The following is a 16,890-nucleotide window of genomic DNA, read 5'->3' on the forward strand; positions in this document are numbered from 1 at the left end:
CATTACTTGAGCTTTTAGTGTCATAGCCAAAATTGTTGCCAGGACATATATTAGTTGACTAATATAAACCTCCATATATATGAAGGTTTCTATTGCATTGATTTATGCATCTGGTTTAATGCCAGTACCATTGTTTTGATTACTATAACTTTGTAGTATAGCTTGAAATCAGGAAGTGTGATGCTTTAGGGTTTTATTTATTCTCAAAATTGCCTTGCCTATTCTGGTCTTTTGTGGTTCATACAAATTTTACGATTTTTTTTTCTTTTTGTTTGAAACATGCTGTTAGAATTTTGATAGGGATGCATTGAATCTATAGGCGGCTTTGGGAGGTGTGCACATTTTATCAATAGTAATTCTAATCTGGGAACACAGGATATTTTCACATTTGTATTACCTGCAATTTGTTGTATCAAAATCTTATAGATTTATGTGTACAGATCTTTCACCTCCTTTATTAAATTTATTCTTAAGCATTTTATTGTTTTTGTTGCTATTGTACATGGAATTTTAAAAAAATTTCTCATTCAGACCTTTTGTTGTTAACGTATAGAAATGCAACTGACTTCTCTGTTGATTGTGTATCTTATCTTGCGACTTTGTTAAAGTCATTAAACAGTTCTAAGCTTTAGGGTGGAAGGTTTAGGATTTTCTACATATGGTATCATACGATATGCAAACACAGACAATTCTTCTTTGTCCTATCCTTTTTGAATGCCTTTCACTTCTTGCCTGATTGCTCTGGCTGGGACTTCTAGTACTATGTTGATTAAGAGTCATGAGATTGGGCACTCACCTTGTTTCTCATCTTAAAGAAAAATATTTTAAGTTTCTCTGTTAAGTTTGATGCTATCTGTGCAGTCGTCATGTATGCATACCCCTACTGTGTTGAGGTAAGCTTTTTGTTTTTCTTTTTTCTTTTTTCTTTTTTTTTTTTTTTACATTTTATTTATTTATTTATTTGAGAGAGAGGCAGAGAAGGCATCACCTGGGGCTGATGGAGAGGCAGAAGGAGAGGAAGAGGGGCAAGCAGACTCCCTGCTCAGCATGGATCCCAAGATGGGCTCGATCCAGGACCCTGAGGTCATGACCTGAGCTGAAGACAGATGCTTAACCGACTGAACCACTCTAGCACCCCTTGAAGTCTATTTTTTTTAGACTCATTTTATTGACAATTTTTATCAATATGTTTCATTTTGTCAAAGGTTTTTCTACATCTTTTGAGAAGATCATACGATTTCTATCCTTCATTTTGCTAGTGTGATGTATCACATTTATTGTTTTGCATATATTGAACTGTCCTTACATTTTGGATATAAATCTCACTTGATCATGGTGTATGACCTTTTATATGCTGTTTAGCATATAATGCTAAATGCTATATGCGGTTTAGTTCTGTTCGTTAATATTATGTTGGGAATTTTTGAATCTGTTTATCAGGGATATTTTCTTATAGTTTTCTTTTCTTGCAGTGTCCTTATCTGAATTTGGAATCATGGCAATGCTGGCCTCATAAACTGAGTTTGGGAGTGCTCCTTCATCTTTAATTTTCTGAAAGAGTTTGTGAAGGATTAGAATTATTTATTTATTTATTTTTTTAGAGTGTTTGGAGGAGTCTACCAGTGTTACCATCTGGTGTTGGGCGTATGGGCTTCTCTTTTTTGAGCAATCCTCAATAATCATTAATTGAGTCTCTTTTCTTATTATTGGTTTGTTTATATTTTCTTGTTCATTGCTCAGGCTTGATATATTGTATCTTGTAAGAATTTACCCATTTTTTCCAGGTTTTCCAATTTGTTGGCATAGAATTGTTCATAGTAGTCTCTTATGATCTTATGTATTTCTGTGGTATCAGTTCCCATATTTCCTTTGTTATTTGATTTTATTTATGAATTATCCCTTTTTTTCCACCCAGCTTAAGATTTATCAATTTTGTTTATCTTTTCAGAATGTTTGCTCAGTTTTGTGTTTTTATACTCCTTATTTCATTTATTTCTTCTCTGATCTTTGTTAGTTCCTGTCTCTGCTATCTTTAGGCTTATTTTGTTTTTCTTTTTCTGATTAGGTTGCTTACTTGAGGTTTTTCTTTTTTCTCAATATAGCTATCTATTGCTATGAACTTTCTTCTTAGATCTACTTTTGCAGTTTCATGTAGGTTTGGTATATTATGTTTCTATTTTCGTGTTTCAACTCATTTTTAAAAATTTCCCTTTTGATTTCTTCTTTGATTTATTTGATTCAAGGATATGTTGTTTAATTTGTACATATTTGTAAATTTTCTAGCTTTCTTCCTGTTACCAATTTCTAGTTTCATAACATTGTGGTCAGAAAAAGGCGCTTTCTCAAATTTGTCAAACCTTTTTTAATGGCCTATCATGTGATTTGTCCCAGAGAATATTCTGTGTGCACTTGAGGAGAAGGTGCTATTGGATGGAATATATTTCTATTAGATCTATTTTGGCTACAGTAAGGTTCCAGCCTGCCATTTCCTTGTTCATCTTCTACGTGGGTCGGTGATCTATTCATTCCTGAAAGGAGGGTACTAAAGTACCTTAACTATTATTGTGTTATTTATTTTTCTCTTTAGATCTGTTGGTATTTGCTTAAAATATTTAGTTTCTTCAATGTTGGGTGTGTGTATATTTATGATTATTATATCCTCTTGACAAATTGATCATTTTATCCATTTATATAAAGACCTTCATTATCTCTTGTTTCTGGGTTTTGGCTTAAAGTATATTTTGCGTGATTAAGTGTAGCTACTTCTGCACTTTTTTGGTTTCCACTTACATGGAATATCTTTTTCACCCCTACACTTTGAACTTAGGTGAGCCTTCAAAGCTAAAGTTAGTCTCTGGTATATTTGGGTCTTCCGCCTTCCCCTTTTTATCCATTTAGCCACTATGCCTTTAGAAAGAAAAAAAAAAAAGGATTTATTTACTTATTTGAGAGATTGAGAGAGAGAGAGAGAGAGAGAGCGTGCACTTGCCAGACTGTGAGTAGGGGCAAAAGGAGAGGGAGATATTTCAAGCAGAGTTCCCACTGAGTGTGGAGTCTGACAAGGGACTCTATCCCAGGACCATGAGATCATGACCTGAGCCAAAGGCAGACGCTCAACCACTGAGCCACCCAGGTTCCCCTCTCTCTTCTTTATATTTTGTGAATTTACTACAGGTTTTTACTTTGTGGTTCCATGAGGTTTACATAAAACTGTGTTGGCACCCATTTAAGGTACAATGGGCCTTTGACATAGTGAGTACTCAATATAGTTTCTATATTATTTACAATTAGCTTTTGTTTTTAGTAAGCTGATAGATAAATCATTTTGAGAAGAATTTTTAAGTGATCCATCTTTCTCCAATTATAATAAAATAGTCATTTTATAAGGTAGGACCCTTATATAGGAGAAATGACTCTAAGAAAATGCATATAATCTATCCATCAAATCTTGCTTCAGTGAGGATTGTATTTATGTGTATTTTACCAAACACCTGATAGAATGTCTTAACCAAATAGTCGTTTGTAATGAGATATTCAGAGATAAGATTTACAACTGGTGGGGCAGAAACACAATAATATTAAAGGATCCAACATTTTATTATTTTATTTTATTTTAGTTTAGTTTAGTTTAGTTTAGTTTTATTATTTTTTGTAAGAATGAAACATTTTAAATTACCACCTGGACATCCTGATATCTTAACAATATATTCTATCTTTTTGGCTTTAAGGTGCCTGCTGTATCCAAGTCACAGTTTTCTAGCCTGAATGAAAACGGCGTATCACAGGGAAAAAAGGTATGACTTATAATAAGCAAAGCACAACTTAACTTCTGCTATGACTCATTTAATTGATCATCCTTGGCTGCAAAGGGATAGAACTGATAACCTGGTCCAATTCTAATTCATGCAACATTAAGCATTCTAATGGTAATTAAAGAGGGAAGCATAATTTTAGGAGAAGCAAATAGCAGAAACTTCCACAAATATATAATTAGTATCAACTATTTTAAAGACTGGCTTTGTGTTCTTGGATAACTATTATGTTATTTAATATTCACCCTAAGTAGCAGGTGTTGATTTCATATTTTTTACTCTTTTAGGAAACTTATGGATGAAGTAGCAAAGTAACTTGCATATGAACCATTTAGTAAGTAGTAAAATTTGGATTTGATATCTAGTCTTCTGAATCTAAAACCTTGATTAATATATACAAAAATGCATCTATTTTATTTCATCACCTTATGAGAAAAATAAAAGTGGAGGAGAAATAAAAAAGGAAGTTGAACTGTGAAGAAGTTCTTTGGCATTGGTTAACAGGAGTTTTTTGAGCACCACAAACTTTCGCAAACAACCTTGACATTAATTTGATACAAATGTGAGATATCAGATGATGCCTCTATAGAATAGTATCCCAAAGGCAATATAAAATCTCTATCCATTAGGTTCAACTCTGTTCTGCAAAAATTTTGCCCCTAAAGTAGATTCCAATAAACAAGAATGATTTAGTCAGCAAGGACAATGTAACACTGATGCTACAACCATCCTTCAAAACTATGCACAATTGCACATTATTATTTTCCTGTACCCAGCTTTCAACATAAGTCTTAAGAGGCTGTATGTCAGCATAATGTAAGTACTGCATCACTAGTCTAGTCTAGTTACAAATTTTCTTCATAGGGAAATAAATGGTGTTTATCTTTCCTGTTACTTCCGACCCTTCTGTGCTTGACCTCTATATTGCATTTTGTTCTAAAGAAGATTCAGACCTTGAGAGGGTGTGTATATTTGATAACAGTAGACTAAGCTAGTGTTTTCTTTTCCCTCCTTAATCATAATTTTAAATCAAATGAACATAGCGTTTTATTTCATGGCCATGCATTGGGCTGTATCTTTTGTGGTTTATACATATTTAATTTTAAGAAATTCTTTTAATTCCTTCATCTTTTCATAGAATACAAGTGAAGTTTATTCCATAATACAACCTTATTATATTTGGCACCTTTAAAATTTTAATTCATTTTAAAATTCACCTTAGATACTGTCTTTCTGTTATTTTATTGATAGTCCTAATATATAATTTTTACCTTCATTCTTTGCAGTTTCACTGCTTTAATACAAATATTTTTAACTGTAAAATCCTGCCTGTTGAGCTTATGTAATGATTTAGTAGAAAGAGTGCAAACCTGGAGCTAGGAAATCTGGGTCAATATCCCAGTGCCATTTAGTAGTTGAGTTTCCTAAGGAAAAACAACTTAAAGTTTTAGTGTTTTAGTTTTCTACTCTGAAATATGAGGATAAGAATGCCAATCTTACTTGTTATCTGTAGATGTTTCAAGAATCAAATGTATATGAAGTTCTTATATACTGAAAAAGTCTACTCTACCTATACATTATTTTAGCATTTACATCTTCATCCTATCTAATGCAATATTTGCCCTACAATTCTAGATTGCTCATAAAAATTATACCCCATATTGACAGAGGAAATTTTTGGCCTTTTTCCAGGAATATTTTAGATATAACTGATGGTTATAGATTTTTCTTTGACTTGTATTTGATTTAGGCAACATAGCATCTTAGAGAATCAATTTGCCTTTTATTGTCCTTGATGAAAATTCTATTCAAGTAAAATGTATTTAAGTCTTATTAAATATAGTTTTTGAAATAAAAAGAATCCTTCTCCTTTAGGATTTTCTTGGAAGAGATAGAATAATCACAACAATGAGACAATTGCCATAATGAAGGGATAGAGAAGACACAATAGAAATACAGATGGGAGATGATTGATGGTTAAGATAATGCCAAGATAGTGTGAAATTAAAACTAAAGAGGCAACCATAATCAGAGTTGACTAAGTAGAAACTTTCTCTCACAATGGCAATTGAGCTTCTTATTTTGGAGATAATTTTTTTTTAAACAAATAGCAGAATTTTATCACTTGAGAAGTTACTGGGAGTGATTTCATTAATCAGCCTTCAGAACTCTAATAGAACACTGGGTTAAAAGTTGAGGCATCACAAATAAGTTGGTATAGTAAATCTGTAACAGATTCAAAGTAGCACCATAAAGAAGGTTACAATTTTAAAGATAAGCACTAAGGTAAAGCATCAATAGTTCAAATACGACCATATTGAAATATTTTTTTGTATGTAGCGGAAATGGATCCTTTTAATTTGTAAACCAAACAAAACAAAGCATAAAAAACACTTTGAAGCCTGATACATATTAGAATTGCTGTTCAATATATCGATTTTTCACATAATTTGGTTACTTCTGTCTTATATCTTCATTAAATAATCTCTTCCTTTTAAAAAAATTGTTGGCGTTCCTGTTTCAATGGTGAAAATTTTGAGAAAAACTGTTTTTATGTCTACTTTGCAAAATGGACCAAATAGATCAACTTATTAAACCATAAGCCACTGGCAGGTTTGGCAAGATGGTTGGTAATTGAAACCATGATGTTAGCGCACCTCTTTTGAAGATTAAATAGCACCCCCCAAATTATTGTTACAACTGCACAGCAAATAAACAAATTGAATCATGTAGCTGTTTGTAAGATATGCAGACTTTGATACTTTTTAAAATAAAATTTAAACTGTATTAGTCATTTGGTGATATCATCTTCCTAGAATGGGAGATATATTACAGGTTTGTTTTGTTTGATAATAGATTTAACAGAATCATTTTCCTTATATCATGAAGTCTGAGTTTTAAGCAAGGAAAATAAAGAACAGAGATTAGGAACTTGCCAAATTTTTCATTTTCCTTTGCTTAATTTTTCTACATTGCTTACAGTTCTGAAACACTTATTACATCCAAGATAATCCCCTCCACTTAGAATGATTTCCCCTAATTGATCTACAAACTCCTGTTTTTTTTTTTTTTTTTTTTTATTGGTGTTCAATTTACTAACATACAGAATAACACCCAGTGCCCGTCACCCATTCACTCCCACCCCCCGCCCTCCTCCCCTTCTACCACCCCTAGTTCGTTTCCCAGAGTTAGCAGTCTTTACGTTCTGTCTCCCTTTCTGATATTTCCCACACATTTCTTCTCCCTTCCCTTATTTTCCCTTTCACTATTATTTATATTCCCCAAATGAATGAGAACGTATAATGTTTGTCCTTCTCCGACTGACTTACTTCACTCAGCATAATACCCTCCAGTTCCATCCACGTTGAAGCAAATGGTGGGTATTTGTCATTTCTAATAGCTGAGTAATATTCCATTGTATACATAAACCACATCTTCTTTATCCATTCATCTTTCGTTGGACACCGAGGCTCCTTCCACAGTTTGGCTATCGTGGACATTGCTGCTAGAAACATCGGGGTGCAGGTGTCCCGGCGTTTCATTGCATTTGTATCTTTGGGGTAAATCCCCAACAGTGCAATTGCTGGGTCGTAGGGCAGGTATATTTTTAACTGTTTGAGGAACCTCCCCACAGTTTTCCAGAGTGGCTGCACCAGTTCACATTCCCACCAACAGTGTAAGAGGGTTCCCTTTTCTCCGCATCCTCTCCAACATTTGTTGTTTCCTGCCTTGTTAATTTTCCCCATTCTCACTGGTGTGAGGTGGTATCTCATTGTAGTTTTGATTTGTATTTCCCTGATGGCAAGTGATGCAGAGCATTTTCTCATATGCATGTTGGCCATGTCTATGTCTTCCTCTGTGAGATTTCTGTTCATGTCTTTTGCCCATTTCATGATTGGATTGTTTGTTTCTTTGGTGTTGAGTTTAATAAGTTCTTTATAGATCTTGGAAACTAGCCCTTTATCTGATATGTCATTTGCAAATATCTTCTCCCATTCTGTAGGTTGTCTTTGAGTTTTGTTGACTGTATCCTTTGCTGTGCAAAAGATTCTTATCTTGATGAAGTCCCAATAGTTCATTTTTGCTTTTGTTTCTTTTGCCTTCGTGGATGTATCTTGCAAGAAGTTACTATGGCCGAGTTCAAAAAGGGTGTTGCCTGTGTTCTTCTCTAGGATTTTGATGGAATCTTGTCTCACATTTAGATCTTTCATCCATTTTGAGTTTATCTTTGTGTATGGTGAAAGAGAGTGGTCTAGTTTCATTCTTCTGCATGTGGATGTCCAATTTTCCCAGCACCATTTATTGAAGAGACTGTCTTTCTTCCAATGGATAGTCTTTCCTCCTTTATCGAATATTAGTTGCCCATAAAGTTCAGGGTCCACTTCTGGGTTCTCTATTCTGTTCCACTGATCTATGTGTCTGTTTTTGTGCCAGTACCACACTGTCTTGATGACCACAGCTTTGTAGTACAACCTGAAATCTGGCATTGTGATGCCCCCAGATATGGTTTTCTTTTTTAAAATTCCCCTGGCTATTTGGGGTCTTTTCTGATTCCACACAAATCTTAAAATAATTTGTTCTAACTCTCTGAAGAAAGTCCATGGTATTTTGATAGGGATTGCATTAAACGTGTATATTGCCCTGGGTAACATTGATATTTTCACAATATTGATTCTGCCAATCCATGAGCATGGAATATTTTTCCATCTCTTTGTGTCTTCCTCAATTTCTTTCAGAAGTGTTCTATAGTTTTGAGGGTATAGATCCTTTACATCTTTGGTGAGGTTTATTCCTAGGTATCTTATGCTTTTGGGTGCAATTGTAAATGGGATTGACTCCTTAATTTCTCTTTCTTCAGTCTCATTGTTAGTGTATAGAAATGCCACTGACTTCTGGGCATTGATTTTGTATCCTGCCACGCTACCGAATTGCTGTATGAGTTCTAGCAATCTTGGGGTGGAGACTTTTGGGTTTTCTATGTAGAGTATCATGTCATCGGCGAAGAGGGAGAGTTTGACTTCTTCTTTGCCAATTTGAATGCCTTTAATGTCTTTTTGTTGTCTGATTGCTGAGGCTAGGACTTCCAGTACTATGTTGAATAGCAGTGGTGAGAGTGGACATCCCTGTCTTGTTCCTGATCTTAGGGGAAAGGCTCCCAGTGCTTCCCCATTGAGAATGATATTTGCTGTGGGCTTTTCATAGATGGCTTTTAAGATGTCGAGGAATGTTCCCTCTATCCCTACACTCTGAAGAGTTTTGATCAGGACAAACTCCTGTTTATCATCTAAAATACTTATGAGAATATTGCCTCCTTTCTTCATTCTTCCTTGGTAGGATTCCATCCTTCAAGATGGAATTAACCAATGTTCTTTCTGGGATAACTCTAAACTTTGTTCAAGCTTAACAGTAAGAATGACTAATATTACTTAGAGTCTCTCAAGACTTCAATGATTGCCTTCTATCATCTATGTTAGAATAAACTCATCTTGATATACGTATCCTGAGTGCAGTAGATAGAATTTTAGCTATGCTTTCATTCCTTACTCATGTTTTGCATGGTTTCACCTCTTGGCTAACCCTTGGTATTTACCCCTATGTAAGGCAAATATGAGTTTTATCCATACAATCTTTCAGGAAGCTGAGAATTTTGTCTTATCTTCTTTGAACCTTCCTTCCATTCATTATACCTTCCTTATATTTTCAGTCATGCATTTCACTTATCCATGCTCCTTAGCTATAAAAATGTATTCTGACTCAACTCAAAACTACCACCTTCATTTCATTTACCTTTCAAACTACCATTCTACTTTTTACTAGTCATCGATCAGAAAACACCTAAAAGATAAGTCTCAGTTAATCATTTCAAATTCTTCATGACTTGTATCAATCAAGATGATGGAATCCTGCTCCATAAAGTCACTCTAAAACCCTGGCTGATATACCAGCAATCTTTCAATCATGTGGCAGTTCATGGTAGTAAGAGAAGTAGGAGAAGTGATAGAGTGACTTTCAAAGGTAATTAAATATGTTTGTCAAAGTATAATATCTTAATTTTTTCACATTTCATTACTAACATAGTCACTAAGATCACCCCCCCCTGTAAGTTACAGAGAAGGGCAGACTTTGTGTGCCTGGGAGAAGAGAACTGTATATTGGTGAGCAATAGGAGCATCTAGCACATATATATTCTTTCTTCTTTTGTTTACAGATTTTTATATCTGTCTCATTACTAATTATTTTTATTATTACTGTTTCACTTCATAATTATTTCAGTCCTCATGTCCTTTACTTTCTATCCAATATTTTACAATTTTTCTTAAATGTTTTTCTTATATGATTTTGGATTTTTCTGTCCAGCTCTTTACTCTACAATCCTTTTCACCTTCTTAACTGGTACTTTATTTTATATTCAACTATTTAATGAACGTCATTCTCAGCTTTCTGTTCTTACCCCCTCTTTTATTCTTTCCTATGAAATATCATCTACTTCCATGATTTTGCTATTTGTGTATTTCCCTTATTTTTACACCTTCAGTTCTATTCTCTTGACTGCTCATCCCACATTTCTTATATGAACTAATTCTTAATATAGATGCATACCAGAAACAACTATATCCAAATTCAACTCAATTAATTCACACCAATTCAGTTCCCTTTCAAAGTTTCTTTTGCTTTCATTATCGTCTTAATGATGATCTGAAGATGCATCCAGCCCGTAATGTAATCCCTCCTTTCACATTTTCCCTTCAGGATACAAATCCTATATTCACTTAATTGGCAGTTATTTATCTCCTACTGTGAGGTATAAAATTATTTATGTGTATGTGTCAAATACATAAATGAGTAATACATGATTTTTGTCCTTGAGTTACTCGTAACCTACTGGGAAAGGTAGATTAAATATTAAAGCATTGAAAAGTACAATGTGGTGTGTTCTACAATGTGAAACATTGTTTCTGATGAGAATTTGGAGGTGAGAAAGTCTATTGATTCTAGTCCCCAAACCATTTTAGAAACTAGTATACTTCTGTGTTGATTTGCTAGGACTGCCATAATAAAATATCATGGACTAATTGGCTTAAACAACAGAAATGGATTTTTTTCCCACTACCAGAGGCTAGCATAATTCAAGATGAATGTGTCAGCAGGTTTGGTTTCTGATGAGGCTTCTCTCTTCGGCTTGCGGATGATCACCTTCCCCTGTGTTCTCACGTGGTTTTTTTTCTGTGCACACATGGCTCCGGTGTCTCTCTGTGTATCCAAATATCCTCTTCTTATAAAGACACCAGTCAAATTGAAGTAAGGCCCTCCTAATGGCCTCATTTTAACTGAATCACTTCCTTAAAGATGCTGTCACCAGATATAGTCATATTCTGAGATACTGGGGACTAGGGCTTCAATATATTAATCTTGGAGGGAAGTGATTCAGCCCATAGTAACTTCCTTCTAGGTTATCCTAAATTTTAGAACTTCTAAGTGATCTTACATGACTCATACTTCACCTTCCAGAATGGTCTGCTTGCAGTCATAATAAGTAATTGATTCAAATAATCAATGCTTATATGCCAGAGATGTAAAAAGAAATCATCTTATATGATTATCTACATTGATAATATTAACTTTATGTAGCCTTTATTTTACTTAATTATCTTCAAAGAGAAATCTCATTCACTTTACTATAAATATTGCCTAACAGTTGTGAATCTCTTCAATATATAAAGATGTGCAACAAAAATGATTAAATCTGAATTTATCTTCTTGATGTTCAGGCAGGTCCTGGATGAATTCTATAAATATCTGAATAATCTTTATACAGATCATTGAAATCCACAGAGGCTTTTTAGACTGAAATCCCAGAATACTAGAGATTTTCCAAATGACATAGCTTTGGATTTTAAAACTTATGTAGAAGCTTATTGTAGCTTTTGTTGTTTCTGCTATATTTTATGTTAATATATTAAGTGACTAATATATGAAAAATGTTTCCATTTTATGAATTTCGGAAATTCATCAGTGCTATTGAACTTTATGGTTATGTACACAGATTTTCTTTTGACCAGATTTTTAAGTTATTTTTGTTAGTAAGCTAAACTATAAATAATGCTCATGGGTAAATTTTAATTATAAGTGAGGTCAAATACATATAGAGCTACATTGAAAATTTCTTTGTCATCTAGTTAGATAAGCAGGAAATATGTATCAGGCATATCAGTGGAGTTAGCATTTAGTGAGCAGTTAATATGTACAAAACACTGTTCCAAGTTCTTTACAAATATTATACAATTCATTTTCCAGCAACAACATGAAATAATAATATTATTATTATTACTACTACTATTATTATTATTTATTATATTTTTTACATGTGGGAACTAAGATTCTTACCTGTCAACAATTTTGCCTGAGCGTTCATAGATTGTAAGCTAAAAAACTGAGAGTCAGTTCTAGAATTTACCCTCTTAAGCACTGAATACTCTATTAATACAAATACACTTCTGTTTTCACCAAACTCACTATCTGGTTCACAAGACAGGATGGAAAAAGAATTTAACTTAGGGTAGGTTTTAGAACTTTATGATGTTGCATTGTATTAGACCTGTCAGGAGTTTAACAAGGAATTCATAAAATCCAGGCCAACCTTTTCTGGCAAAACCTAGTCAAACGTATAGATTCTAAAAAGGAATGCTAGTTAGAATTCATGATAACCCAGGTCATGTACGGCAAATGTGATCTTTGGATCTTTTTTGCTATTAAAACATTGTGTTTCTTTGGATTTGTCATCTTCAGCTACAGACTGAATATTTCTCTTCCCCCCAAAATTCATATATTGAAATCTAATCCCCATGTGATGGTATTAGGAGGTATGGCTTTGGGGAGGTGATTAGGTCATAAGGACAAAGCCCCCATGAATGAAATTAGTGGACTTGTATAAGAGATAATAGAAACCTCTCTGCCTTGTGAGGATACCGGGGAAAGATGATGATCTATGAACTCTGAGGTAGGCAGGCTCTCACTAGACATTGAATTTGCTAGCATCATGATCTTGGATTTTCCAGCCTCCATAACTGTGAAAATAAATTTCTGTTGTTTATTAGCCATTCAGTTTATAATATTTTGTTATAACAGCCTGAATGGATTAAGGCATCTACCACTATGTTACTTCCATGCTCTTATATTTCAACATTCACCCAAAACTTATTTCTGAGATTTTTCAGAAGTAGCTACATATGTGCATGTGTGTATGTACATTTCCAAAAATAGTGTTTTCAACTGCAGTATGCCATTCACCTTTTCTTTCCTTCACCAATTAAGCCCTGACTCCTTGCCTCGTTGTATCCAATGCCTACAAGTACTGTTAGTTACACAATCTCATTGCAGCTGTGCTGCCTTTCCCACAGGAGCTGATGTGACATGCTCACAGCCGTGGCTCTGGTCCCATCTCCTGGAAATGCTGATGCCATGCTGTGTAGAACTATTCCCTTTGGAATGTCCACATTGCAGATGTAACCCAGTTGGGGATTTAATTAATGCTCTGTGTTCTCTCATGAAGCAAGAGAAGATCACCTGCCTACATATACTTTGTGTGGTGGCTCACCCTGCTATGTCTCAGCCCAAATAGTGCTGCCTTGAACTCTCAGTATATCACTGAGATTTTGTGATGACAGACTTCATTTTTGCAGGGAAATCTCTTCTTCTGGAGAAGTACATATCCATGGTATCGAGGTGGGACGTTAGCCACATTTCTTCTTTCACTCTATAGTATTGCTTTCAGAGCAGCCATAGATACTTTGTGGTTTTTGTCCTGGAATCAGTTCCTTCTTAGGGAATTCTTCATCTTGTGCAAATTGCATCCTTTGCAATTGAGTCTACCGATCCTATAAACATGATGTGAGATGACTAAACTCTAAGCACAGCTTAGAATAAAAGTTAGAATTTTTATAGTCACCCCCTGGTCCATCAGATGATCTGCATGTATTATTAAAGCATTTATGACAAAGCTACTTAACATTGTTCTTTCCCTTTCAGATTATAACAAAATCTTAAAAAGATGTTCCCTGTTGGTCTGTATTTCCTGCTGCATTTTTTTTATCATTTGTTTCTTGCATCCAAATTTTAGATTTGAACAAGATTTTTTTAAATCTCAGGCTTTAAATCTTTTTATTTGCATATTAAAAATTGTGCATTCCAATAATTAAAATCATTCGAATAACAAAAAATTGGCACCCAGGATAAACTGCATTTTACACCTTGTAGGACACCTTGGACCAGCCTGGTTGTGAAAGTATATCTTATTCTTTTTCTTTTTGTTTGTTTCTTATAGCAGCTACAGAAATTACATAGAATACACTGCATAAATGTTGATTGTTTACATAGTCAAATTGTAGAAAATCTATAGTTGTCTTATAATGTTTTTCTAAATGATAGCAAAATATGGTAACACATTATTATTTAACTGAGCAATTAAGATAAGGTTTAGAGTGATTTATATCTTACCTCATATTTTATTAAAAACTAAATATTGTGTTCTATTTTAACACAAATCAAAGTTTCAAGAAGTCCAAGAACAGAGAATACACAAAATTTCCTCTCAGGCTAGTATAATTGTTAACTAGATAGTAGTTTATATTTAAAACCATGATTCAAACAAAGTTAGCATGATATTCCATAAAATCTCTCAAAACTAAAATTGTGTAGTTCTACCTCAGAGGGTAAACTGGCTGATGTTTTGGAGAACGGCTTTAAATCTGTCATTTTTCAATCCCTCTTCTCTTATTTCACATCTTCTTTCCTTCTTGCTTGCTCTGCTCCCATTCATCACAGACACCACAGCTATAACAACAGCACTATCCTTCACTCTTAAATCATTGGCTGTCTCTGCCACTGTCATGGCCAGTCTTTGAAACAGGAAAAAGAAAACCCAGAACAGCAGTTGCAATAGCACAAGCATCATAAATGTTCCCCAGGACTCCCATCTCACAATCCATTTGTGCCAAGTCTAGGTACAGATCTCCTCGCACTACTGACTAGCAAATCATACAGGCACTGTAATTGTGGAGTACATGACAGTCACCCAGCACATCTTCCAGGACAGGAGGGAGAGAGATTTAGAGCTCATTGCCTTCTGAATGTAAATAAATTAGCAACATCCTCCCTAAAATAGATCACCTGAACCAGACCATTTTGGTAAAATTGGTTAGAAAAGGCTTAATTATTTCAAGTCTGTGTTTAAATATGACACATGACAGTGGTTTTTGCACAAAGAAAATCTTCTTTCCAGGTCACCAATTCTATCACTTATCGTGTGTGTCACTGGTGACTGGAAGAATTAAGCAAAAGAAGACAAATGATGGATCTCATCTCTTACTAATAATCTAAATATTAATTTGCTTATGACTTCTTTCATTTATTCATCAAATATTGATTATATGATAGCCCTAAACATAAGAGCATTTAATGGCTATTTTGATGAATGAATGAAAAAATCCATAAGCATATAAATGAAAGATACAAAAATGGACATAATTTTTTAAGCTTCTGGAAACTTAAATTTTATTAGAGGAAATGAGACCTATTCATAAATAGTTTTTCTATCTTGAAGGCCATGAGATCCAAAGTGGTAACAATCAAATGACCAAATCTTATTTATTTATATCTATAGAAAGATATAGATAGAAAGATATATATATATATATGGTGTATATTTATGTGATATCTATATAACATATGTCTATATGATATCTGTTTATTTTTTATTTTTTTAAATATTTTATTTACTTATTCACAAGAGACAGAGAGAGAGGCAGAGACACAGACAGAGGGAGAAGCAGGGAGACTGACGTGGGACTCGCTCCCAGGCCTCCAGGATCACACCCTGGGCCGAAGGCAGGCGCTAAACCGCTGAGCCACCCAGGGATCCCCCATGATATCTGTTTATATGGCGTTGTCAACATATATTGTCAGTGATCTCTTTTAATTGAGCAAAGCTGTATTGTTTTGTTTTGTTTTTATCTGCTGCAACAAAGAAGAAAGCACACCATGGATAACTGGAGTATGTCAGTAACAGGGCAAAAGAGCAGACCTATAGGATTTGGCTGCTGTAAGAAATTTGGAGGAGGATTCAAAGAAGTGGGCTTTGCTCTAAATTGTAAGCTCTCAGAAGACAAAGATAACTCTCTCATTTGGCATTTTAGTAGGTCTATCTAGAAGGTGGGAGGAATGAAGCAAGTCTACAGCTAGAATAGGTAAAGAAGCAGGAAGTTGCACATATTAGCCAGAATAGAGGGTGTTTGATCATTTTGTGATTTGGTAAGTGTTCTTTTTTTTTTTTTTTCTAACTTTGTAAATCATTAAGGAATGGATGTTCCTTTATGTTGAAAAATCTTGATCATAGAGAGGCCCTGCCCAATGGTGTTCTATGAAATTGTTTAGGTTCCATGGGAAAATACCCTGGCTTAGTTGTGAGAAACTAGCTAACACCAAACAACACCAAACTGACAATACCTGAACAGTTCTTCATTGTCAGAAATTGCTTTCTCTTTTTCCAAAATGCATCAATGTCCTGGCAATTTAAGAGTGTTCATAGATATCAAAAAACTAAGTAAACTCGGGATCCCTGGGTGGCACAGCGGTTTAGCGCCTGCCTTTGGCCCAGGGCGTGATCCTGGAGACCCGGGATCAAATCCCATGTCAGGCTCCCGGTGCATGGAGCCTGCTTCTCCCTCTGCCTGTGTCTCTGCCTCTCTCTCTGTGTGACTATCATAAAAAAAAAAAAAAAAAAAAAAAAACTAAGTAAACTCAATATAATGGTGAATTTTAAAAAGTAGAAACAAACATAAAAAAGATTTCCTACTGTATGACTTTATGTATATTAACTTTATATATATTTATTTATTTATTTAAGGCTTATATTTATTTATATCTATATATCATACATGGTGTTAAAAGTCAGGCTAATGGCTATTTTTAAATCTTTTTTAAATCTATTTTAAATCTTTAAAAAAGATTTCTTACTGTATGACTTTATGTATATTAACTTTATATATATATTTATTTAAGGCTTATATTTATTTATATTTAT

Source organism: Canis lupus, chromosome 2, assembly GCF_048164855.1.
Source record: "Canis lupus baileyi chromosome 2, mCanLup2.hap1, whole genome shotgun sequence".
NCBI classification, from domain to species: Eukaryota; Metazoa; Chordata; class Mammalia; order Carnivora; family Canidae; genus Canis; species Canis lupus.